Source organism: Heterodontus francisci, chromosome 32 (assembly GCF_036365525.1).
Source record: "Heterodontus francisci isolate sHetFra1 chromosome 32, sHetFra1.hap1, whole genome shotgun sequence".
Classification (NCBI taxonomy): domain Eukaryota; kingdom Metazoa; phylum Chordata; class Chondrichthyes; order Heterodontiformes; family Heterodontidae; genus Heterodontus; species Heterodontus francisci.
This window is the reverse complement of record NC_090402.1, coordinates 33,456,186-33,483,779: the sequence shown is the minus strand read 5'-3', so window position 1 is coordinate 33,483,779 and position 27,594 is coordinate 33,456,186. Positions and strand designations below refer to the sequence as shown.

The 27,594-nt window shown below is 41.8% G+C and overlaps 1 protein-coding gene across 1 annotated transcript in view; it reads right to left on the bottom strand.

The window, feature by feature from the left end:
- cacna1ba (calcium channel, voltage-dependent, N type, alpha 1B subunit, a) overlaps window positions 1-27,594 on the bottom strand; it is a 621,742-nt gene that overhangs the window by 271,116 nt on the left and 323,032 nt on the right. The window lies entirely within an intron of this gene.

Here is a 27,594-nt window from a genome sequence, read left to right as displayed (position 1 = left end):
CTAGCAAAAATTGTAATGTGGCCCTCCGCCTGAAAAGGTTGGACAACCCTGATGTAGATGGTAGAGGGCACAGGTTTGGAAAGTGCTGTCAAAGGAGCCTTGGTGAGTTGCTGGAGCAGAGTGGTTGATTGGCAGTCATTAACAATGATCACATTGTTAAAATGGCACTTATGTTATTCATTACTCGACATAACTTTCTATGTGAGTTTAATGGACAATTAACGCACTAATCCAGCAAGTTCTTAAAAATAACAGGAAGGCAAAGGGTGAGATGCTGTTTGTGTGAAGAAAATGCAGAGCGGCGTAACTGGACCAGCAAGTTCTGGAGAATCACAAATCACGGCTTATTTTCCTGAATTTGCTAGCCAATTTGCACATTAATAACGTCATGCATTGTAAACAAAGCATCAATTTTTCAGCAAGATCTGGCCCATTATGTGCTCATATCTTTGGAGCTAAGATTGAAACTTCTGACTCGGGGGTGAGAGTGCTACCACTAAGCCAAGGTATTGGATGTCTGTTTGAATAGAATCTTGAATAAAAAAGGCATGCATATGAACTTTTTCTAATTATTTTCCTCCTTGCATCCTTCCCCAAGCCTAGAAGGCTAAAAGACCAGAAAAAGGTAGGGGGCGGGGAGGGGAGGGGGGATGGTTGAGTGGCAGAGGCGGTGGTGTAGACTAGGCATCTGCTCAGAGACCTTGGCCACTGCTCCTCAACTACAAGAAGGTGTACAACAGAGACCCAAAGATGACTAGATAAGGTATCATGGGAGGGAGCCCACAAGCAGCCTTATGTCTTATGTTGTTCTTCATTTTGTCCCACTGAATTGAAACCAAATCCTCAGTTAATAATACCATTATTTAAAATTGTACATTACTGTACATTATTGGCTGAATGCACACATGGGGCTGGATTTTGTCCTCCTCCTGATGTCAGGCTCCGTGGCTGGGGGGGTGGGTGGTGGGGGGGCATGGGGGCCGGAAGATTGGAGCAGCAGCGGCCCGCCACAGAACCCGACACTGGGATTGCCGGGCCCGATCTTCCCGGTGACGGGGAAGCTCCGTGGCAGGCCTCTGCGATGGGTCCATGGAAAGCAGGCACGACCAAGGTGCGGAAGGGGGGATCTCCGCATTTGTAGTGTAGTGGGGGGGGGGGGGGGCAGGCGGGAGGGATCAATTGTGGACTTTTGGTATAGTTGTGGGGGTATGGGGAAAATATGCATTTTTGGTGTAGTAGGGGTGGGGGCAACTCTGCAGTTTCTTCGCAGCCCTTGAGAAATGGTACCAGCGCCTGCACAGAAACTGTTGACGCCACGGTACTGGGGTTGGGGGGGGGGAGGCCGTTACCCATATTATAATGAGCCTCCGGGCTCAAGATCACGGTGGCGTGCGGCCCTTACTTGCCAGCCACCATTTTTTATGCCCGCCACCACTCCTGGAGATGGGACCACAAGATTCAGCCCATAGTATGACACGGTGCCACACAAACAAAGAAGGTCTCACATTAACCCTGGCCTGAGGTACATTAGCTGACCTCAGGCATAGTCATGTGAGGAACACTAGAATTAGCATCTGAACCTTGAAGAGGAACGACCGCAGTCTGTGGAAGCGTACATGTGAATTGTTGCTGTGGTGATGATTTGGCTGAGCTCACTGTAAAAATCTTACATATGAAGAATGGTTACTTGGGAAAGAACTGGAGGACTGTCAGTGGCAAGGGAAGATTCTCTCGCATTAGTTATAGGCTTCAATAGAGGAGGGCAGAAAACAAATCATTTGTTCATTTCCAGTCGTCAAGACCAAGAACAGGAACTTAATGAATGGTACCAGCCAACAGCACCAGCAAGTTATCAACAATATTTTTGTCAGCATTGTTCAAATTGCAGAGTAAACATTTTAAAACATGTAATCAATAGTAAAATGCTGGACAACGTAACCATTGCCCATCTGAAGCAGATTTGATAAGCTATATCTATTAACACTGAATGCAAGTTCATGAAAGTTTAAGTACCAAAGCAATGGGAATATCGCCATCAACCACTAATCATTGCTAATCGATTTTAACTGCGCAAATCTCTGAATAAAACAGTGAAGAAACAGCTCACTAAAATAAATACATAATTTAGAACTACTTCTATTTAAAATAGTTAACAATAAATAAGAGACTAATGCAACAACTCAGCTAAGACCGTTCAGATACTGTCCAAACTAAAAGGTTGCAAAGCGACAGATGGCCCTGTTCAATCCATTAGGCATAATCTGTTCCACCCTTAATGCTCGGTGGTAATACAGGCAATTAATTTTTTGATATAATCTGTCTCCTGGTTAATGCTAAAATTAAATGTAGATGAAGAGTGTTATTTTTCACCAATAATATTATTAGCCTTCCTGTTTCCAAACATGCAACGTTTGCTATTCATATATACAAAGAAATAGTTCTAAAGCTATTGTAGGTTCGACCAAACCAAGGGAGTTTTGTTAGACAGCTTGTGAGCTGCACAAAGCCTGGTAAGACAAATTACTTCTGCAATGTGTCAAAAATTGCTCAAGTGAAATAATAAGGGTAGCAAATAGCTAAACTTCAATTTGTTAAACCTATAAATGTTGGGACTATAAAAATATAGCGAGGGCCAAAAGATTTTGAAGCAATATTAGTCACAAACATTGCAAATGGTTATGGATTTTCTTAAATAACCTCTACAAATCACATTTTTAAAGTCAATAAACATTCATTTTTTAAATATCACTTATCTCCATCTGAGTGTAACTGTTTAAATTCATAAATATTTGTTGGTGTATTTTCCAAAGCACCAAGCACTCAGTTCTGGCTAGTTGCTTCTTTCTGTTCATATCAATTCTAAATTAATTAAAACTCCTCTTATATATGCATTTCTTTAAAAGATTGCCACGCAAACGAGACATATTATTAGTCAAAGCTAAATATAGCTCAGCGCACATTTTGTTGAAACCTAAATATACATGTAGAATAATCAGCAGGTAGGAATAAATACAAGGCTATAATCGAACTGAGAACATTCAATTTCACAATTTTCAAGAACAGAGTTTGTGAGATTGATAACTGAATATTAAGATTGGGGCATAACAACTGAAATCACTCCTGGGTGCTGATTATTTTAACAGAATATACACTGTTACAATTGTTACAGTTAGATCTTGTGCTAGCCCCTGCATCAGTGGGGCCCATATTCTTGACATGGCCCAAATTTTGCAGTAGAAATAACAGTGAGGCTAACAGCACTTACTGTCATTAAAGAATAAATCTGACAGCAACTTCTGGTCACCGCACATGTATAATTGAAAGTGGAAATCAGGGAGTTGCCATGTGAGTTCCCCTGATCTTCCAGAGGTGTTGCTATACTAGTATCTAACTGAGAGACTGAGCAGTGGAACACAAGGAAGGCCATGAAGTTGCTGTACCTACGTGATAGATATACACTAAACTCACCAGAAAAAGTTAGGACTTGTCCATTCCAGTGTCGGAAAATTTTAATGGTGTGTTAAGTCTTAATTATTGCCAAACAATCTCTCTGGCACTCAAAATTAACTTTTACAAATGTGGAGCCTTATTCCTTCAGATATAAATTATTGTTGGAGATTTTTTTATTAAAACATTTTCTTTCTATCTCTTTTCTCTCTCTTAATCCTATCTTTCTTTCCTCTTATTTCCCTTTCTGTCCATGATTTGGCACTGAATTAACGATTCGAACTTACATTACCTGGTTCAGATTCATTGCGAATTCTTCACTCTGAATGGTTAAGGAGACACAGAGTTGCTTGGCCTGTTCATACTGGTTCCAGATTCAATGCAAAGGGCACCAGACTGTTTTTGATTTCTAATCACCATAAATTCCAATGCAAAAGTCTATGGGCCACTGTCAGTGGAATGAGTAGCTAGTGCTGTTTGTTTGCCACTGACCAAAAAATCTTGGCCAGTGACATTGACACAGGGGTATTAACTGTTCCTGATGTTATTATTCCAGATTTATCAATAAAAATCTGAAATGAATGACTTTCTTTGTCCACCACATATGATGACAGATTTGCGATGAGTGAGCCCTTTCCCTTCAACCTCATTATATACAGTCTCAAGTTAGAGAGAAAGGTCTTTAACTATCAGCGGCCTTGTCCTTGTTCCTTAACAGGAAACAGTGGAACCTCCAGCAAAATGGCTATTTTGTCATTTTTCCCGTGGGGGTTTGGAATTTCAGCAGGAGACCAAGAGAACCCCTGCAAGAATTCAAAGGTTGCTATAATCTCTTTAGTTTTATAAAACAAAATTTAAAGTTAGAGTTGTGGTTCAATGAAGAGACAAGAAATCCAAAGGCTCGGAGCAATACTCAGAAACAAATGATTTGAACACAAGTTCAAATCCCACAAGGCAGTTGAATTCAGTTTTTTTTAAATTGGAAATTAAAAAGCTGGTATCAGTAAAAGTGACCAAGAAGCTGTCAGGCTGTCATAAAAGCCTAAAAATGGTTGATTCTTAAAAGCCCTCTGAGATGGCCTAGCAAGCCATTGCATTAAGGTTGACTCAGGAGAGGCAATAAATGCCGGCCCTACCAGTGACCCCCAGATTCTGAGAATGAATAAGGAAATCTTCTAACTTTTTATTCCTCATCTTATTGTAACACATTCTTAAAGTGGATAACTCACGAGGGTAGATTTTCCTCTTCACCTGACTAATTTGTTTTCAACTGACTTTCAAAGGAACTTTTATTTTAGGCTAGCATATAACTCAAAGACAATGGGCTGGATTTTAAGGAGCCCTTGACCTCAGGATCCTGAAGATGGCCCCAGGTGAGGCCAGCCACGGACCGCGACGCTGGCAAGGCCTGGCACAATCCTCCCGGGTGCTGCGAAGCACCATGGTGGCCTCCCCGCCACTGGGCAATGGGACCACAATTTGGATATTTAAATCAATTAAAATAAGTAATTTCAATAAACTTACGTCGCCTCCTGATGTCCCACTGCCAACTGCGACCTGGCGACCGGCATTCCCGCACCGTCGGATCCCCATCCAGGGAAATGAGGCACAACACTGGTGAGGAGGGGAGAGGAGGTGTGTTTCTCAGTGTGGAAGGGGGATGGGGTCAAATTAACGGCGTGGATGTAAGGGATGGTGGGAAGGGTTGTAGTTTAAAGTATGTGCAGTTTCGGGGGTTAAAGTTCAGAAGGTAAAAGTTTTGGGGGGGGCGAAGTGCAAATAATTAATTTAATTGTTATTGGGGGTGTGGGAGAGGGGCAAAAGAGATGTGTTTATTTAATTTCATTAAATCTTTCTTTAAATATTTAAATATGCCGGTAGTGCTAACAGCCCTTTAAAAATGGTGTCAGCGCCTGCGCACAGGCAGCTGACGCCATTGCCGGGGACAGACAGCCCACTCCCTTTAAGTGATCGCATGGAATCGCAGTGGCACTTTGGTGTGCGACCCGCCCTTTCTTTGCCCTCTGCCGAAATCGGTGGCGGGCTTATAAATTCAGCCAAATAATTTGTTAAAATGGAGTTAAAAGAGAATTCTCTGAAAATTTAAGCTAAATATCTTCCATTCAGTAGTTGTTGGTAATATGGCCACAGTATGATTTTTCTTTTACTGTTTTACTCCTGTCATCAATGCTGTGTTGAATTTGTTCAAGGGGCTTGAAATTCACTGGACTGAATTCTTGCTTTGGAACAGGAAAAATAAGCTGGGACTGTTGCCAGATCCCAAACCTGCCCTAGGGAGGAAACAGCCACTCATTGGGATTTTGACTGGGGCTTCCCCTTGATTGGCATGGAGAGAGGTTCCCTGTCCAATTAAGGGCAGCAGGCAGACTCTCAGAGTTGGATGGCAGTCAGTTGGCAGAGGGTAAGTAACTGAGAGGGTGCTTCAAAATGAACTTCATCAACTTTTTAAAAATATCAAATAAAAAATAGCCACTGTGGGGGGCGGGGTGGGGGGGGGGGGTGGGGGGAAGACTCCTTTACAGGGCCTTTTTGGCTGCAACCGCACCCAAGCAGGCAGGGAGGGCCTGTAGGCCTGCCTGGAATGCTGGTACCCTGGCCTGCAACTTGGTGCCCACCTCCAGACATTTGAACTGCCCCCATTGTGTCGGGAAACTATTGTTAACAAGACTCTTAAAGAGCCTAATTAGTTGCCCGCCTCTACCAAAATAGCCAGCGCTGGGAACGGTGTTGGGAAACCTTCACAACATCCAGCATTTTCAGGTCCCGTCTGTCTCCATTTGTGACCTTGGCCGGGCCTAAAAATCCTGTCCACTGTTTGGAATTTTCCTTCACTTCTAATTAGGATTCAATGAAGCTGTTGGGTTTGGAAGACCATAGAAAGAAAAAGTACCGCTGAATATCAAGGTACTGGAGCTCGAACAAGAACTCCATTTCAAATATATATCAACAGGATAAAGACACCAGAGAATAGCAATGAAATTGAGTATAAACCCATTACCAACACCTCACATAGCAAAGGTACTGCTATCATGGACAAATCAGATTACCACAATAGGGTACAAGAACACACAACTCCAGTCTTTACTTGAACCTAAGTTGAAAGCCTCTTTGTCTTGCAAATGATGAAATTTGTTGTGGAAAACAGAGTCTATTAAATGGAAACTGAAAGAACTTGCAAATAGGGAGATTGCATAGAAGGCGCGTGCATTCATGAAGATAATTGTCACATTAGAAGCAATTTCATTTCTCACACACACACATCCAGAAGAGAATGCCTATAAGAATTAGTTGTAAAAGCAAAAGAGCTAATAGTGAGCAAGCAGTTACTTACAGACTGCATCTATCAACCTAGTTACATCTCAGCCACTAGCTTGGACTTGCTTTGGGGATCAAATTACCCCAAAACCATATGAAATTAGGGAAGGTGACATGTCAAATTGTCGATGAAAATAAATCCATGATTTCTTTACACAACTAAACAATCTGCACCCAAACATACGAAATGGAAGGCAGAAAAATACCACAAGGTATGATAATGGTTCTGCCAAAGCTCAATTCACATAGTCATGAAATATATATTTTTTAATCTACTAATAACAATACAGTATCTAACATGTATAATTTCAAATGGATTGATGATTTTTTAAGACCTAATTCTTAGAACACGAACAAGTAGCATATTACAAGAAATAGGTTGCAGCCTTAAGTCCCCTAGCAAAAATGGATGATCAAACTGGTAATGAAGCAGCGCTGGCAATTTGTTTTGGCAGTCCTCAGCTGGCCCATCAGAAGAACAAACAGATGCTCTGACTGTCCCCATGGAGGTATGTTGCTTGTTGACCAATACAACGAGCATGTTAGACAACACAAAATACGGAGTTTGCAACCTGTTTGTCCATCTTCTGGCCAAGAAAAAATAAACTGAGTTAAGCAGCTGGGAATAGCTTTTTTTTTAATTAAGTGGTGCATAAAAATGTTTGGTTGATCAAAAGAGACAAGGTTTCAGTTCTTTTCATTTGTGCAAATTGATCTGCAATCTCTGTCACATGTAGGAAGCTTGTTGGTTCTAATGTAACATTTGTGTTGTATGATTTGTATTGTCAAGAAAACATGCTATGCCAAATGAGAATTTTTAATTCCTCGGTTGGAAACTTACATTAAAAAGAAGGCAAGCTGGAATATTACAGACAACTTTTACAAAGACTTTGCCACGGCTAAAAATGGCCGCCACCGTTTGCATTTGAAAACCTTGCACATTCCAAGGCATCAAAAGTGGAGATACATCTCTAATTAGCCTGTACCCAAAACAATGGCTCGCCCTATTGATCGAACTACCTGAGATTGCTTTCATTAGCAAAACATTCAAAGCCTTCCTGGGACATTAATACTGAAAGGGTGAACCCCTCCAGAGGAAAAGATTGGCACCATGAGGCTTGAGAAATGGAAATTCCTAAACTTGAATCTCATTAGAAGGTAACAGAGAATACACTGAGACACTGACTGTCTGTCCATCTCTTTGAAAGCTGCGAGTTTCCCTTGGATAAGTAGACAAACCAGAAACACATTCTGTGTAGAAGCCAGAAGGGCTGTCTCTCTCTCTCTCTCCCTCCCCCCACCCCACCCGACCCTCCAGAAGGCCTGGTGGGGCACGTAAAGCTTAGCTGCTGGCCGCTAGATCCAAGAAAAAGACATCGAGAAAGAAGCCCTCTGCTCAACTGCCTCCAAGAACGACTACCAACGCAGAACTTCAGGACCACAAATTCATCCAGATCACTAAAGTCACCAGGAAACACAGACTGTGTATTATTTTTATTTGTTCTGGACTCTACTCCAACACAAATTTATTCCTCATCACTCTGTAATCTATTTGTGTGTGCGTGATTCTTGTCTGTGTGGGTGAGAGTGAAGTTGTAGCATAATTTCATTATTTTATTTAAATCAGGTTTAGACATTTAAATATAATAAACTCACCTCTTTCTTGTTTAAACTCAAGAAAACTGTCTGGTTCTTTTACAAGCACAGCAAAGTGGTAAACACATCCACTGTTTAACAAAGGAATAAACCCCGTTTGCAGTCAAATAAGGGGAAGGACAAGAGGGGAGCCTTGAGACCCTGCCTCACCTGATCATAACAATATGAACTTATGCTGTTTGTTGATAAACCTGTAGTGTATTACAGATGAAGCATTTCCTCACTTGTGTTTTTTGCACTGCCAAATAAAATTTGAACATGAAGCTTGACATGTTCACAAAATCAAAATACTGCAGATGCTGGAAATCTGAAATAAAAACAAAAATGCTGGAAATGCTCAGCAAGTCTGGCAGCATCTGTGGAGGGAGAATTTCTTAATGCCAAAGGGATCACGGGATATGGGGAGAAAGCGGGAACAGGGTACTGAATTAGGCGATCAGCCATGATCTTTTTTGAATGGCAGAGCAGGCCCGAAGGGCCGAATGGCCTACTCCTGCTCCTATTTTCTATGTTTCTAAACAGAGTTAATGTTTCAGGACGATGGCCTTTCATCAGAACGGGAAGCTGTGAGAGGTGCAACAGGTTTTCAGCAAATACAGAGGGGAAAGGAAGAAAAGAACAAAAGGGCAGGTCTGTGATAGGCCGGAAGGCAAGAATGGTACGAGTCAAAAGCGGGTGGTAATGGTATTAGTAGAAATAAAATGGGTCCACAGGAGATGTAAATGGCAACAGCAGAATCAGAACCCTAACCCTAACCTGCTTGACATGTTGCTTTCCATGTGAGTTAATGAGGATACCGAAGGAGTCACTCAAACTGCAAACTGCAGCCAAAAGATAAAACTCGCGACATAAATTTATTTCAATTGGGAATTAGCAAAAGTGAACATGGCTTTCGAGTATCATCTTAGTGTGTGACATTCTCCATTAACAACTAATTAAAACAATGTAAGTGAGGCTAGAAAACTGCACCTGTTCACATACTTGTCAGTCACTGTGTTCAGAATTTCTCTCAACCCCTTCAGTATTAACCATCACCACTTAGAAGTGGTTAACTATACAAGGTAATTGCACCTTAACGAGGTGTGAAATACTCACCTAACACCAATTTCCACCCAAAATTGACGGCCTGTTTTCCACACTGTGATGACAGTGGTTTGCATAATTTGACTAACTTAAATGATTCTCTGATTTAAACATGGGCAGTTTAAGACCTGAGGACCATTTCATGCTTTAAGAAGAACTGGCGGACAGCAAAAGCAAAATACTGGGGATGCTGGAAGTTTGAAATAATTAACAGGAAATGCTGGAAACACTTTGTAGGTCAGGCAGCGTCCGTGGAGAGAGAACCAGAGTTAATGTTTCTGGTCAATGGCCTTTCATCAGAACTGCAAGTAGTGAACCAGATCTTAAAGAGTTGCCGCATCCCACAAAGAGGCCTGCTGTGGTGAATTCTTCAACCCTTCTCTGAAAATTTTGAACAAGTTTCATTTAAAAAAATGCATGGGGCATGATGCAAATATGCCATTCTGCTCCTCAGTGCTCAGGGCCTGGTCCCTCCTCCCTAATATTTACCTACTTGATAAGTATTTTTTATAATATCAGCTCCGTTTATACATTTTGCACCAAAAAGAAATCTGCCAAGAATCTCATCAGTAATCTCCAATATGCCGAGGTACCTTCTTGTTGTATTTCTATTCCCCGAGATTTATTTGTAAGAAGCTTCTGTTTGGTTTTAAGTCTGTTTCATTGAATGTTATTAATACACTGGAGATAGGAGATTTTTTTCCTCATCCTCTTTAAAATGAAAGTTCATTGGCGATCAGGGTGGATGTGGCCTCTGAAATGTGGATGGTATCTGGTTTTATTGTATCCATATTATTTTAGGTGAAGCGCTCAATGTTGTACTGAAAAGCTCTTTAGAAATTTGTAGATGCACATTCTCAAATGCTCCTGTTTATACTCTCCATACCTTCTAGTGTAAGCCTTGAATTAGCAGCACTGTTTCCGCTGAGCTGCGTGAACGTGTGGCTATGCAAGAAAATGTAAGGCACCACGCACTGAAATGAATAGGCCGCACACAACAAAAAAATTTAGAGGGGACACTGATTCGCAGTTTAGAAAAAAGGGGCTACCAGGTGGGGTCAGAGGTCACACCGCTAACGTGAGGACCCTTTCTGGAAAAGTTCCACTTGGACCATTGATTGGGAGTGCTAAAGATCAGCCTCAAAGGGCAGGGTTAAAGAAAGAACTATTAGAAACGGTCAAATCCCTGATCACTATCCAGTGATCCCTGTGACATTAGGCCAAATATTAAATCTGTACAATTCCATTATTTATTACAAATGCTAGGTAGATCACAGCATTCCATTTCTACATGCATTGAAAAATCCCTTTGTTTTGCAACCCTTATGATATTTTTCTATTTGATTTACGTGCAATACCTGTGACGCCTATAGATGGCACTGTGATTGAGGTTTTCAATATTATTTGCTGAATATATTAAGGGGTAGAGTTTCCGCCAGAGTATACTGGTTTTACCAGCACAATTCATCTGAAATAAGCCAAACCAGTGTAAAGCTAACACAAAATCACCCACAAAATCAGTTCAAATTAGTCAGCATGGTGAGTTTCCACATATTGTGTCCATTTGCAGCCATTTAAGGAGGTTTTTCAAACCAAGCTATTTTCTTCTTTGGACACAAAAGCTAAGAACCTGACTAGTGTACACCAAATTAAACTAGTAAATGGTTCTGTACAGTTTGAAAAGTCATTTTCAGTTATTTAAAATCAGGTACATGTGGTGGCCTAGCTATTATTAAAAATGCTTATTTTTTATGATAAACCCATTTTCAGCTGTATTAATAAAACTCTTATCAGGTCACCACTCTTGAATATATTAAGGTATATGGTTTAATGCAAAGGACAAAAAAACTAATGTGCTAAACCTTTGTCAGTTTGTGCTGGATCAAGGAAGACTTTACATTTGTCATTATGCAAACGAGTTTCAGCGGAAACTTGAACCATAACATCACTTCGCAAAACGAATGCAATTTCAAGCACAATTTGTGCCCTGATTATGCCCAAAGCAGAAACTCCACTGCAAAGGATTTTAGGAAGCTGCTAAAACATACCATCAATTCATCTATCTGAGCTACGTCCAGCAACATTTCAAAATGCCCTCAGATCCGGGTCACATCTTCTAGCTCATACATCATCCAATTTTGTCTCCTGACAACCCCCCCACCCACCACCCCTCTCTACAATCAAACTCCAATCAGTCTCCCAGCAAAGTGATGATACCCCATGGTTTTGCAACTCACAGCTGTTGTATATTTTAGTGCCTCTGTTACTGGGTATTAGTGGGTTTAGAGTGCCTCTGTTACTGGGGGTTAGTGGGTTTAGAGTGCCTCTGTTACTGGGGGTTAGTGGGTTTAGAGTGCCTCTGTTACTGGGGGTTAGTGGGTTTTGAGTGCCTCTGTTACTGGGGTTTAGTGGGTTTAGAGTGCCTCTGTTACTGGGGGTTAGTGGGTTTAGAGTGCCTCCGTTACTGAGTGTTAGTGGGTTTTGAGTGCCTCTGTGACTGGGTGTTAGTGGGTTTAGAGTGCCTCTGTTACTGGGGTTTAGTGGGTTTTGAGTGCCTCTGTTACTGAGTGTTAGTGGTTTTAGAGTGCCTCTGTTACTGGGGGTTAGTGGGTTTTGAGTGCCTCCGTTACTGGGGTTTAGTGGGTTTTGAGTGCCTCTGTTACTGTGGTTTATTGGGTTTTGAGTGCCTCTCTTACTGTGGGGCAGGAATTAAGTGTGTCTGTTATTGGGGGTTATTGGAAATAGTGGGTCTCTGTTACGAGGGGTTTAGTTGGGATACAGTGTCTTTGTGAACTGGAAGGGCTATAGAGTTGAAGTACTGTTGAAATTTGGGATAGGTGTTTGGAGGGGTCTGTACCTCTGAGCTGGGAAGGTTTACACAGGAATAGTTCCACTATGAAGGGGAAAAAGTTCCTTTGGAAAGAGGGATCAGACCTTGATCATAGGGAAGGGAGTGCCTTTCAAGCAAGGGAGAATGAGTGCTCAGGCAGTTTTAGGAGAAATGATGTTAGGCTTTGTAATATGGATAAGCCCTGAAGTGATTTAATTATCCAAATTTTGCACGAAAACCTATTAATTGTGAAATTAAAAAATCCTTTCAAATGAACCAGAATGCACCAGCTTTAATCTAACAATTCAAGATTTGTGGTACCCCTGATGCTGGGTCCATCGAGAAATGGATGGGATGGATATGAAATGAGCTGGGACATGGAAGGCTCGAAATTTGCTGCCTGTTCGGAGAATGAAACTGCCCTTATTCTGAAATTAAACTTGTTCTACAGTATTGGTCACCCAGAGAAATCAGAGGATGGTTGTATGAGAAGTGAAAGATCACACTAGTGCAGTATGAGAAGTGAAAGATCACACTAGTGCAATGTGAGGTGCCCTTCTGAAACAAGAAACACAATCTCTCATATAGCCAATGTCAAATAGCACCACTGCAGACATCAATTGCAAAATATTTTTCAATTCAAGTCTACTAACATTACACTTAATTGTCACTAAGTGAACAGCTGTTGATGAATTTAAAATTAAATTAGACAAACCAGAACCATCTTGTCATACCCCACTCCCCTTCTTCCAACTGATTAATCATCACCATTCAGCGTTTTCGTCAATTCACCAGTGGGGAGTGGACAGATTTGTACCATTCACAATACAGGTTTGCAATTACATGATGCTTAATTACAAATATTGTTGGGTTATGCTTTTAATCAATAAGAAATAAATAATTTTAGCAAGCAACAGAGAATTGACTCTAACAACAGTTACCAATCTTTTAAAAACTATATAAATATATTCAATGTAGCCTCCCTGGCCTAGAAATATTCCAGTAAACTGTATCACCCCAAAATGTTGTGGCAGCTGAGATTGGATAATTCATCGCAGACCACAGATCAAACCTATGACCTTCCTTGTCCATACAGCTCAGCACCACCCTCAGCAAAGGATTTTTCTTGTCTTTTTGAACATTTTGATAATTTAGTCTTTCTCTTCAATAATTGTTTAACTCTTTATGAAGCTCTGTACAAGACTTGAATGAACTTCCGAGTTTTTTTTTTCATTCATGGGTGCAGCCATCTCTGGAAAGGCCAGTATTTGTTGCCCATCCCTAATTGCACAGGCTATTTCAGAGGGCAGTTTATTGGCTTCGTAGCAGTTAGATACAACTGAGAAGTTTACTAGCCTGTTTCAGAGGACATTTAAGAATCAACCACATTGCTGTGGGTCTGGAGTCACACGTAGGCCAGACCAGGTAAGGACAGCAGATTTCTTTCCCTAAAGGACATTAATGAACCAGATGGGGTTTTACAAATATCCAGTAGTCTCATGGTCACTATTAGTGATACTAACATTTAATTCTAGCTTTATTTAATTAATTAACTAAATTCAAATTCCCCAATTGCCATGAGTCCAATAACATTGCCACTATGTTACCATACCCCTTGTTCTAGAGAGGCTCTTCATGCTCTTCTCTCACACTTTCGAAAAATGATGTCCGATTGATAATTCCTCTGGCACCTTTAACCTTCAACCTCTATCTCTATTGTAATCTGTCTTGCGTCTCCATTTTGTCAATATTATGGCCATTGTTTTTCTAAACTTCCCTCTCTTGTATTTGTTGCTTGGGCAGGTGAAACATCATTCTTGAGTTACTAAAACTACTTCCACTGTAACACAAAAGGCAAAGAAAAGATTTATTTGAATTTTTTTTTTTAATTATGGAGGGTTTTGATAGCTTGAACAGAAAACAACGATTTTTTCCGATTGTGATGTGAGTGACGAGGGATCATCAACTTAAAAGTGCTACGAAGAGTGAGAAGAGAGGTTCGGTAAAAATTCTTTACATTAGGTTTGATGGAGCACAGTTTGCTTCACCATGTGAAGTGATCGGTGCTGAGATCAATGTATATTTTTAAGGGAAAATTTGATAAATATTTGAAGCTGAGTAAGATGTAGAGCTCCAGGGAGAGAATGTGATGAATCTTACAGTGCCCTATGTCATGCCCAGTAAAGACATATCATATTCCTACTTTCAAGATACAAACTTTATTCAATGTGGACTCTTTGAAGTTGACTTCTTTTAAAAAGAGGACAATAGGTTGAAAGATGGTCGCCGGTCAGGTGACATGTCCTCTGTATTCAAACTGTCTCAAGAGGACAAAAGGGTACATTCCAAACTAAGAGGTGTCAACTACACCCATCCTGGAACCATCAAGAGACATTCCCGAATTGAATGGCTTTCTTCTGAGACAAAGAAGGTGTGAAGCAGACACATCATACCAGAATAGTACCCATTAAACATTAATAAATAGCCGTGGAATCCACATCCTTGTTCATTACATGGTCACACCAGGAGAGAAAGCCATGTGTCAACTAACAGAAACTCTACTTTGATGGATTTTGACCTTCAAAAGGTAACTCCCTGGAGAGAGAGAGAGATCACAGCAACATCACAGAGAGCAGTCCAGTCAGGGTCTGTGGAAAGATCCAGCCAAAACAAGAGAAAGCCCTGCTGCTGATTCTACACTTCAACTTAGTGTAGCAGAGAACTAAAAGTGACCACCACCTCTAGTCTGAAATGTTAACTACCAGAAATCTGCAACACCTCAACAAGTTCAAGACTACAAACACCAGGCCTGCACCTTTAAAAGAGACTGTCCTACTTCATAGATTCAACAGGTTTACTGTAAACCACAAACACCTACCACATCTGAACTCTTACCCTTTACCTTCTATCATCGCTTGAGAGTGCATGCGAGAGTGAATGCATGCGTGAATGGTATTGCAAACATTTCGGGGAATAAATATTGTTTAATAAATAGTTAATCGTCTGTTTTAACCCTACTAGGAAACCTGTCACCATCTATTCATTTGGCAAGTAAAACACTGAGGGGCGAACTTATCATTTTAAACAAAACATGATTGCGGGTCAGTTGGGAGGTGAACAGTGGGAACCACCCACACCCCTTACCACCTGTCTGTTACACATAGCAAAGAGTTGGTATCAATAAGATGGGCCAAATGGCCTTCTATGCTATAAACTGCTGTGGTTCTATTCGTGCCCCAGTCTCTGACACAAACTTATCCTTTCTCAGATCCTCAAAACTGTGGAAATGTTTTCCTTCCTCGATCTTTCCTATGTTCTACAATCTACAATCCTTTCCAATCCACTCTTGGAAACAGCTTATTACTGCGTTCTGATTTAACATATCTTAACTCTGTTCAAATTTGGTGGTATTCTGTACTACGGATCTCAGTTCATTACCTGGTTTCTGAAAATAAAATAAACATGCTAAGGTAAAAATACCTTGCCTGGGAATTGGCACAAAAATGAGCATGGGACAGGTTAAGGAGAAAATGAAGGAATTTCATATCCTCAGCAAAAACGATGTCGCCATTAATCCACCATGCCACTCCATTGTTATATCTATGGTAGACCAGGGATTGTGCCTCACTGGTGACATGGAAGCCTGACTCTACTGGAGTTTCTCAGGTCATACTAGTTACATAAAGTCAGTAAAAACCCACAACAGCATTAGCATTTTATCAGTGGTCATCATTGAGGAGGGGCTGGGATGGTGGGGAGAGGCAGTGAGGGCAGCAGAACTGGCACTTTTCAGCTGCTTAAGAGCAAAGCCAATAGGATTGATTTCAAATACCGAAGCAAATTATAAAAGGGCCAATTTCTTAGAGGGCAGAATCTGGTCTGAAATACACATGTGGGCCCCACTTTTGCCTCTTCAATCTACTGAGTATCAGTATTGTAACGGCATCCAGTGTGTTCAGGGCAGGTGCCATCATTCTGCCTGTCCTATCTTCCATTGGAAAGTCAAGTTTCCTATGGGCAGTTGAAAATTCCAGCGTCACTATTTTCAAGGCAGAGTTAATGCTGGGGTAATTGTCTTTATGTTGCCAGGTCCTGCCATGCACTTGTCTTCATACACCTGCAGTACACTCCTAAGGATGTTCCTAGGGCCAAGGCAATTCAGGAGCAAGTGGGGGAATTTTCCCAGGCAAGGGAAGGCTGGTTTGCCTTCATGCAGGGAGTTAAATCCCCTGAAATTGACATAAGGCAAGTGGGCCCCTTTGGATCTGCCAACTAAGTTATTAAGGTAATTTAAAAGCCAATTAAGAACTGTTATAACCCTTATTTCTGGCTTTCTCAGCCAGGAGACCTGTTTCCTGACCTGTCAGCACCTCGCCAGAGTGAGTGCACAGCCGAAGAGCTTCTCCAGTGAAATGGACAAGCTGGGAAGGCTTTGATCAGTTACACTGAAGAGCTCTAGCCATGGCTACTGTGACAGTGCTGTTCAAAACACTTCTTCTCTCAAAGAGTGCTTTCACTGCTTGACAGGTGATTGACATCTTCTTGGAAGGCCCTTCACCTGTTTAGCACTTCACTCACCTTCAGCTGCACTTTCCTGCCACCAGCCTTCACCATGGCATGGGAGCAGCTTATGCAACTCCACCGTCCACCTTTGAAGAGGAGCAAGAGCAGAAGCAACACCACTGCCAACACCATCAGCTGCATGCCCCTCCACAGGGCATGAAAGTACCCTGAGACCCAGCTGGAAGGAGGCGAGACTGCCAGCACAGAATCTACAGGCAGAGGATCAGCCCTGCTGACATGTCTGAGCACCAGTGCCTCATGAGGCGAAGGCTCTTACTGCAGGTTACTGCTGACATTTACAGCCTCCCAGAACAAGACCTCCTTCTCAGTGGAGTGGGTGGGCATACACTGCCGGTGACCAACAAGGTGCTTGTCACTGGAGGGCCACTCCTCTATGCCCCTCCAGTCTCCGCCTTTCACCAAGTTGTGCGCTCCCTTCTTCTGCAAGGAGAGAAAGCAGAGAGATGTGAGTATTTGTAATGTCTTGTGTGGAGAGGAGGGAAGAACAACATTTGTGGAGGGTGACTGTGAGGCATGGGTACCCCTGTTGCTGGGTCCATCTAGAAATGGATGGGATGGATATGAGATGAGCTGGGACATGGAAGGCTCAAAATTTGCTGCCTGTTCGGAGAATGAAATTGCTCTTAATCTGAAATTAAACTTGTTCTGGAGTACTGGTCACCCAGAGAAATCAGAGGATGGTTGTATGGGAATGAAAGATCACACTGGTGCAATGCCCTACTGGGCTCCAACGAAAAGATAGATTACTTACAAAAGGACTACAGTGAACTCGAAGCACAGTAAACAAGAAACTCTTCTGATATTGCCTCAAACCTCTTCATTTTATTTTTCTTGTGCTCTTTTCTGTCCCTATTTGCATATCACGTATGCATGCTGGCGTGGGGCGGGGCGTGTATCCTTTGACAGAATGGATGCATCATCACACCCGCCTCCCTAATTGGTTAAGCAACCCGGACGCGGGATGATAATGCTGCGGCTGAGTTAAAGAGTCACGGCTAAACCTGCCCATTAGTAAATCAGGTTCCCGACCTGAAAAATGACCTCACCGTTCCAGCAGGGACTAAGTCCAGAAGATTCCATCCATTGTCTTTTGGGATTTTTTTGACAGGTATCTTCTGTGGACATGGTGTTATACATTAAAAATGAAACACAATGCATTTATTTAAATAAACTCCTGCAGTTAAACTCCTATGACGATTTTGGTTAAAATAATAGCTAAGATTCGTCTATTAACAGGAATGTAAGCTGCTGGTAAAAACAACATGCATCAAAACAGAATAACAGATGGCTACAACTGTGTTGCACACCAGAGGGGTTTGGACAATGGGATGAAGCACTGAAGTGAAGCTGAGGCACTTCATAAATGTCATACAGACCTACAGTGTGCAAAAGCCTTGGATAAAATACAGCCCAATACATAGTTATTTCCCATTTGAGTCTGTATCTTCATTTAACATTCCCTTACCGCTGCAAAAAAATCTCTTTAATGCATATTCCTATTCTCCAGGCATCTTTGCAGTGACATGGCAATTAAACATTTTAAAGAACATTATATGAGGCTTGGAGTAAAATCAACGTACAGGAAGAAAGTATCTTATGAACAAATGATACACTCTGCTTCCTCTGGGCTGTTGTAACACAGTAAAAGGGTTTTCAAGACCACTACAATCAAAGTCTTACATTGATTCGTCACATTGTCACCTACTTGTTAATGTATACAGTACATAAAACGTATAGTATTACCATTTACGTCACGGCTTGTCGTGATGATGTGATGCAAAACTCACATTTATATTAAATCCACACAGTTTCTATTAGTTGTATTGATCAGTGTTATTTTGCTGGATTCCCAATTGAAATTGTGCTCCTGAAGATATCAAACCCAATGTAAAAGTCAGCAAATCTATGACTTACTATATGACAACTCTCACTCCAAAACCAGCTCTCTGAGCAGACCGCTGCTCTACTTTTAAACCAGCCAGTAAACGTGGTTGTTGGAAGTGGACAAACATTCACCAGCGACCTTTAAAAATCCTGGCCATTTCCTCCTCTGTAACATACTTCCAGCATTTTAGAACTGGAGTACAAGTTAGGAAGAGATGTTCAAGGATTTAACAGTTTACTGATCAGCTGTTTAAATTGCTGGTGAGCGCTACTCTGCTCTTCAACAATGTTGTTCGCCTATCCGTTTCAGGCAGAGAGCTGCCCTGTCATATACTGTCTGTTTGCCACCTTCTAGTTACTAATGCAGGTATTGTGTTCTTTTGGCGATCTATCAGGTGTTAGATTTAGATGTAGGTGAGCACTTTGGTGATAGTGATCACAATTCGGTTAGTATTACCTTAGCAATGGGTAGGGATAGGTATATACCGCAGGGCAAGAATTATAGCTGGGGGAAAGGAAATTATGATGCGATTAGGCAAGATTTAGGATGCGTAGGATGGGGAAGGAAACTGCAGGGGATGGGCACAATCGAAATGTGTAGCTTATTCAAGGAGCAGCTACTGCGTGTCCTTGATAAGTATGTACCTGTCAGGCAGGGAGGAAGTTGTCGAGCGAGGGAGCCGTGGTTTACTAAAGAAGTTGAAACGCTTGTCAAGAGGAAGAAGAAGGCTTATGTTAGGATGAGACGTGAAAGCTCAGTTAGGGCGCTTGAGAGTTACAAGCTAGCCAGGAAGGATCTAAAGGGAGAGCTAAGAAGAGCGAGGAGAGGACACGAGAAGTCATTGGCAGATAGGATCAAGGAAAACCCTAAGGCTTTCTATAGGTATATCAGGAATAAAAGAATGACTAGAGTTAGATTAGGGCCAATCAAGGATAGTAGTGGGAAGTTGTGTGTGGAATCAGAGGAGATAGGGGAAGCGTTAAATGAATATTTTTCGTCAGTATTTACAGTAGAGAAAGAAAATGTTGTCGAGGAGAATACTGAGATTCAGACTACTAGGCTAGATGGGATTGAGGTTCACAAGGAGGAGGTGTTAGCAATTTTGGAAAGTGTGAAAATAGATAAGTCCCCTGGGCCAGATGGGATTCATCCTAGGATTCTCTGGGAAGCCAGGGAGGAGATTGCAGAGCCTTTGTCCTTGATCTTTATGTCGTCATTGTCGACAGGAATAGTGCCGGAAGACTGGAGGATAGCAAATGTTGCCCCCTTGTTCAAGAAAGGGAGTAGAGACAGCCCTGGTAATTATAGACCTGTGAGCCTTACTTCGGTTGTGGGTAAAATGTTGGAAAAGGTTATAAGAGGTAGGATTTATAATCATCTTGAAAAGAATAAGTTCATTAGCGATAGTCAGCACGGTTTTGTGAAGGGTAGGTCGTGCCTCACAAACCTTATTGAGTTTTTCGAGAAGGTGACCAAACAGGTGGATGAGGGTAAAGCAGTGGATGTGGTGTATATGGATTTCAGTAAGGCGTTTGATAAGGTTCCCCACGGTAGGCTATTGCAGAAAATACGGAAGTATGGGGTTGAAGGTGATTTAGAGCTTTGGATCAGAAATTGGCTAGCTGAAAGAAGACAGAGGGTGGTGGTTGATGGCAAATGTTCATCCTGGAGTTTAGTTACTAGTGGTGTACCGCAAGGATCTGTTTTGGGGCCACTGCTGTTTGTCATTTTTATAAATGACCTGGAAGAGGGTGTAGAAGGGTGGGTTAGTAAATTTGCAGATAACACGAAGGTCGGTGGAGTTGTGGATAGTGCCGAAGGATGTTGTAGGGTACAGAGACACATAGATAGGCTGCAGAGCTGGGCTGAGAGATGGCAAATGGAGTTTAATGCGGAAAAGTGTGAGGTGATTCACTTTGGAAGGAGTAACAGGAATGCAGAGTACTGGGCTAATGGGAAGATTCTTGGTAGTGTAGATGAGCAGAGAGATCTTGGTGTCCAGGTGCATAAATCTCTGAAAGTTGCCACCCAGGTTAATAGGGCTGTTAAGAAGGCATATGGTATGTTAGCTTTTATTAGTAGGGGGATCGAGTTTCGGAGCCACGAGGTCATGATGCAGCTGTACAAAACTCTGGTGAGGCCGCACCTGGAGTATTGCGTGCAGTTCTGGTCACCGCATTATAGGAAAGATGTGGAAGCTTTGGAAAGGGTGCAGAGGAGATTTACTAGGATGTTGCCTGGTATGGAGGGAAGGTCTTACGAGGAAAGGCTGAGGGACTTGAGGTTGTTTTCGTTGGAGAGAAGGAGGAGGAGAGGTGACTTAATAGAGACATATAAGATAAGCAGAGGATTAGATAGGGTGGATAGTGAGAGTCTTTTTCCTCGGATGGTGATGGCAAACACAAGGGGACATAGCTTTAAGTTGAGGGGTGATAGATATAGGACAGATGTTAGAGGTAGTTTCTTTACACAGAGAGTAGTAGGGGCGTGGAACGCCCTGCCTGCAACAGTAGTAGACTCGCCAACTTTAAGGGCATTTAAGTGGTCATTGGATAGACATATGGATGAAAATGGAATAGTGTAGGTCAGATGGTTTCACAGGTCGGCGCAACATCGAGGGCCGAAGGGCCTGTACTGCGCTGTAATGTTCTAATTACTACATCTGGATTTCATTGCACACCCGACCACTATCAGACTTTACACAACATAGTTTTCCCCTTGAATATATGGAAGATAATTGTCTTTTTGGATAACACTTGGTCCATGTAATCTCCTGGAATGGTTTTGATCACCTGAGAGGGTTGGAGAGAAGTTTTCCAGAGTATTTTTTCCCTTATTGGCCCTGGATTTTTTTCTTTTTTCTTTACCTGTCTCAGGAGATTACACGGTTGTGGGGAAGAGGAAGGGCTGAGGGCTGGGGCAGGGGGGCAGTGAAGAAGTGTTTAGTCATGACGCTCTGACCGTCGTGGTGTGGGGCAGGCTTGATGGGCCAGCTGGTCTTTTCCTGTCCATCAATTTTGAATGTTCATATTTCCATATTCCTTAATGCTATCTCTGTATATTTTTGTAACATAGGCAACAAAGTAGTAAGAATGCACAATGAGAAGTACATAAGAAAGTTTGAAACAAAAAGAAGCCATTTTGCTGATCAAAACCATTCCTGCCACAGACAAAGCACAAACCATAGTTTCAGAGGCTCTGCCCACCGAATGTAATTGCCTGAGGAGGTGAAAAACCCACATCTAGAAGATAATTCTGCATGAAATGTCTCCCCAACTACAGAGCTAACCCAGCAATGACAGAGATGTCATACCAGAATCCCCATTACTCATCTCCTGAGCAGCTGGATTCCAGAGATGACATTTCTGTGGTCACAACAGGACTGGAGCCACAGTGTTCCACTGAGATCAGAGTGTCTATACTTATCCTCAGAAATTTCAATCTTGTTTATCAGACATTTCTACAGTCCTTTTTTAAAAAAAATAACAGATAAAACAACATAATTTGCAAACAAACTGTTAATCTTTTATGATCCCTTCATTCCTACTGCCAAGATTCATACTTTATCATGTCGTTGAGACTATCTGTGCTGAGAATTCCTTCATGGTTGGTACAAATACTGCAGGTAACTCTGCTCAGCGATGAGCAGGCCCTTCCTGTTAAAACTACCTTCGCCATTTCTTAGGCTTGTTGTCGCCTCTTATTCAGTTTCCCATTTTTTTCTCTTCCTCACTCAATGGCTTTCCCAGTTCATTTTATTCTCTGCTGTGTCTGCTTTTGTTCATTCTGCATGTAAGTTTGTTTTTCTCTGTCTTTTTTGTCACTCTGCCAACAGCATGTCTGCATCTCTGATTTGAAAATGGCGACTAAGAATCTCTGAGGGAATACATGATCCTGCGGTCATTCTGACTGTAGGTATGTGCCATCTGAGATCATCGCTGTGGCTGTCTTAGAATGTATCAGGGATTCTTTGAAGCAGTTTGTTCAAAAAAAACCAGAAAGTTTTCAGGCTGTTTCCCTAACCTGTAGATAACTAATGAAACAGCATGAAAGGGAAAAGGAGGAGAAGGATGGATCCAATTGCCCCCAGCAGCAACTACGCCTTCACTTGTACCCGCTGTGCGAGAATCTGCCGGTCACGGATAGGCCTGACTAGCTTCCAGCTGGCCTGCAACCGATGAGTACAACCTTCCCAAAATCTTCGTCTGTGAAGAAATGCCAAGAGAGGAGAGGTAACTAATGTTCCCATTGGATTTGAACGTACATTATCAATTAAAACTTGCTGTACTTATGACTTCAATGAGTCTCTGCAGACACTCTTCCGTGTGGGATGTAAATGCAGCATCATCAGCAAAGCGGAGTTCCCTGATGAGGACTTTCCATACTTTGATCTTCGCTCTAAGACGGGTAAGGTTGAACAACCTGCCATCTGATCTTGTGTGGAGGAAAATTCCTTCTTCTGAAGACTTGAACGCATGTGACAGCAGCAGTGAGAAGATGATCCCACACAGCGTAGGTGCGAGAACACAGCCCTGTTTCACACCACTCAGGATAGGAAAGGGGTTTGATGAGGCACCGCTATGCTGAATTATGCCTTTCATATTGTCATGGAATGAGGTGATGATACTTAGTAGCTTTGGTGGATATCCGAGTCTGCAGAGACTCATCGATAGGATTGCGGCTGCCTGCAACAAATTTGGCTTAACCATCAGCCTCAAGAAAACGAACATCATGGGACAGGACGTCAGAAATGCTCCATCCATCAATATCGGCGACCACGCTCTGGAAGTGGTTCAAGAGTTCACCTACCTAGGCTCAACTATCACCAGTAACCTGTCTCTCGATGCAGAAATCAACAAGCGCATGGGAAAGGTGTCCACTGCTATGTCCAGACTGGCCAAGAGAGTGTGGGAAAATGGCGCACTGACACGGAACACAAAAGTCTGAGTGTTTCAAGCCTGTGTCCTCAGTAAACTGCTCTACGGCAGCGAGGCCTGGACAACATATGTCAGCCAAGAGTGACATCTCAATTCATTCCATCTTCAATGCCTCTAGAGAATCCTTGGCATCAGGTGGCAGGACCGTATCTCCAACACACAAGTCCTCGAGGCGGCCAACACCCCCAGCATATACACCTTACTGAGCCAGCAGCGCTTGAGATGGTTTGGCCATGTGAGCCGCATGGAAGATAGCAGGATCCCCAATAACACATTGTACAGCGAGCTCGTCACTGGTAGCAGACCCACCGGTCGTCCATGTCTCCGCTTTAAAGACATCTGCAAACGCGACATGAAGTCCTGTGACATTGATCACAAGTCGTGGGAGTCAGTTGCCAGTGATTGCCAGGGCTGGCAGACAGCCATAAAGGCGGGGCTAAAGAGACTTAGCTGTTGGCAGGAAAAAAGGCAGATGTGCAAGGAGAGAGACAACTGTGTAACAGCCCCGACAACCAATATTATCTGCAGCGCCTGTGGAAGAGTCTGTCACTCTAGAATTGGCCTTTATAGCCACTCCAGGAGCTGCTCCACAAACCACTGACCACCTCTGGGCGCTTGCCCATTGTCTCTTGAGACAAAGAGACCAAAGAAGACTTATGACTTAATTTTGATCTGAGAATCTTTTCCCTTTTAAGCTGAATGGAGCATTGAATGCTTAGACTATATGAAAAATATTTTTTCAGAAACTTCATAAATCATAATTGACAAAGGCATGGGGAAATTAGGTAGTGTCATGGGTTAGACAGTGCCTTTTTCACCTCTGGGATCAAGGTTCAAATCCATCTAAACTCTGCCATGGAATAAAACTGCCCTCTGTCATCTGATCGTAAGGGTCCTCTACAAAATGAGTTTATGCAGTCTCAATCTGATTGCTAATGGGTACTGGCCTCCATAATTTGGTGCTGATTGACAAATTCACTCAGACAACAGTCAAAATAAATCAAAGTCCCGCACTGGAGCAGTAGAGGGTGCTTTTCTATCACACAGGTTAAACTATGCTCTTGGGATTGAGCTGAGCAGCATTACTCTGCACCTGCCTGCACTATATGAGACCTATAAATGCTTGATGCTTGCACTATGCATTCCCCAGCACCAACATGCCTCACCGTGGTGAACATTTATCTGCAAAGTGGGACTACAAAATATCCTTTAACATCAGTGTCAATCTTGGTTCAGAGGTAACATTCTCGCCTCAGAGTCAGAAGCCATGGGTTTATGTCCCACTCCAAAGACTTGAGCACATAATCTAGGCTGATACTTCAATACAGTACTGAGGTAGTATCAGGGATTCTTTGTCAAAGCGCTGTCAAAGGTGCCGCCATCTCAGGTGGATATAAAAAATCCCATGGCACAATTCAAGAGCAGAGCTGTTCTCACATTCCCCTGGCCAATATTTGTCCCTCAACCAACATCAATAAAACCAATGATCTGCTCATTAATCTCATTGGCATTACCTAACAACAGTGACTGCAGTTCATCATGGCATTCATTGACCGTGAAGCCCTTTGAAATGGCCTGAGGTCATGAAAGGGTCTATAAATCCAAGTTGTTTCTATATTGATGTATATATTTTGGTGACTAAATAGCTTAGTTGGTTCCAAGCAAAAGAGCAGTAAAATAGAACTGAAGAGTTAGGAAAAGCATGAATCAAAAGTGAGCAAAGTTGCCAGTAAACTACCTATAAGAAAGACAGTGGTAATGACCTATGAAAACAGCCAATAAAACGAACGATAAGATGAACCATCACAAACATTTAATGGAAAAGTTTTTGTCCTTTATTTCAATTATTTCTAATGTCCAAAATAAGGTTTGTCGCATAAAAAAGACATTTCATAATTATATATTTTACAATAGTGTGATGAGACTTGGTTCTGAAGTGATCTTTTGTGGCTTTTATATTCATCAAAAAAAATACTTGAAAAGCTCTCCTAAAAACTTGGGCTTAGACTTAATGGCCTAGAAATTTGATGGCACTATGCCCATTTTTCAGGCACAAAATGGGCACCCTTTGCATGCGAAATTGGGTTGCCCTGAATACAGCAGACACCCGCTTGGTTGTTTTTCAGAATAATTTGAAGAAAATCGAGGGGATAAATTTCAATGTATTTATCCAGATAAAGCTTGTATTGGGTGTGGGCTGTGGGCTATTCTGGTGATCTGTATTGTCCCAGATTGGGTTTAGGTTAGTGAATTCATGAGACTTGTATCCTGTTGTTGTGTAGGTCTGCATCCTTTTCTAGAGGAGCAGTTTGGATGCTTATAAATGATATAAATGGGAGCTGTAGGCCTCCATGAAGAGGTCCTACATTACCTGTACTTTCCCAGCTGCAGTCTAAGATCATTTTACACATACTTTGACTGACACATGACCTATAGTTGTTTCACTTTTACGATAGTTGTCCACATGGGGAATGATAAAGTACCTTTCAATCAATGAAACTGAACTTGCGTATGCAATGCAGGATGACGGGGTCTGCTCTCCAGTGACTGGACTTGTCTGCAGTAATTGAGGTTCATCATCAAGGTCTTTGTGGCTTCCTAGACTGATGTCCAGCATGGCTGGACGGCGAGGCATGACAACAACATGTGCAGCTGTATGATATTCGTGCAACAGCTTCAAAAAAATCTACTGTAAATTTGAATTAATTTTGCATGGATTATTCGGGGAAGGACCGGACATCACATACATTAAAATTTTAATAATGTGGAGTCCATCCAGGACTGGTATTCAATGAATTGTGCTGTTTGCTTTATGGTCAGTTTATCACTAGTCTAATCGCATTTTCAGCAGACAATTATAAATGTTTTCTTAATGATTCGCTGAGAAATTATTGCCACTAAATTAAAATTAACGCCACTAAAATAATCAGCCACTACACAAATCAAAGCACAAAGACAAGAGAACTGCAAATTTAATTACGCACAGATTATTGTTACACTAGGACACTAACTATACACTTGATCCAACAGAATGTATTCCTGACCTCTATTTCGACATCAGCTTAATCATGCATTGTAAAGCATAGATATAAAATAAATCCTAATTCAGTAGATTTTATACTCCTGGCTTATTGTTCCGGTTCAGTCAAGTTTCAGGCTGTTTCTGTGATACCTCAACCACAAAAGGAGACAATATGTATTCATAACTAGAAACAATCACTGAACCAAAAATAAAATACGTACTGCCATCAAATTTAGGGATTTACTCTGAGATAAAGCAGAACCCTTCCAGCTCACTGAATACTTGTATTTTCCTAAGTCAGGAGAAAACATAAGTATGCACACCTGGGAATTTACCCATGGTTAACTCTCACATTTCAGGAAGCATTATCCACTTTTCCCACGAAAAGGATTTGAAAAAATGGATTACTTTTAATTTTAGATTATTTTTAAGCAAACGTGTATTCGCACAAGTTTGTGGGAAAGGTTCCGAGATGAGAGATTGAGAAATATGCTAAATTAAAGTTGTTTTTCCGAGATAGTAAACAATAAGCAATTTAGCAAAAAAAAAACAGTTATTTTATTGGAAAACCCTGCAATCTCTGATTATGAAGAGAGAGAAAAACAGAGAGAGGGGAAAGCTTTTGAACAAGAAGGATGCATTGGCAGTTGAGTCTTGAAATAAAGTGATGTTGCTGAGGCAAAAAGGCCCTAAAAAGTAGGTACTGTGGATGCAGGGGCGATATTCTGGTTAAGTTAAGTAAAATAATAATGCTGGGAAGTGTAGCATTGTCATTACTTTTATATTATTTTTCAGACAAGGGTGATAATTTTAA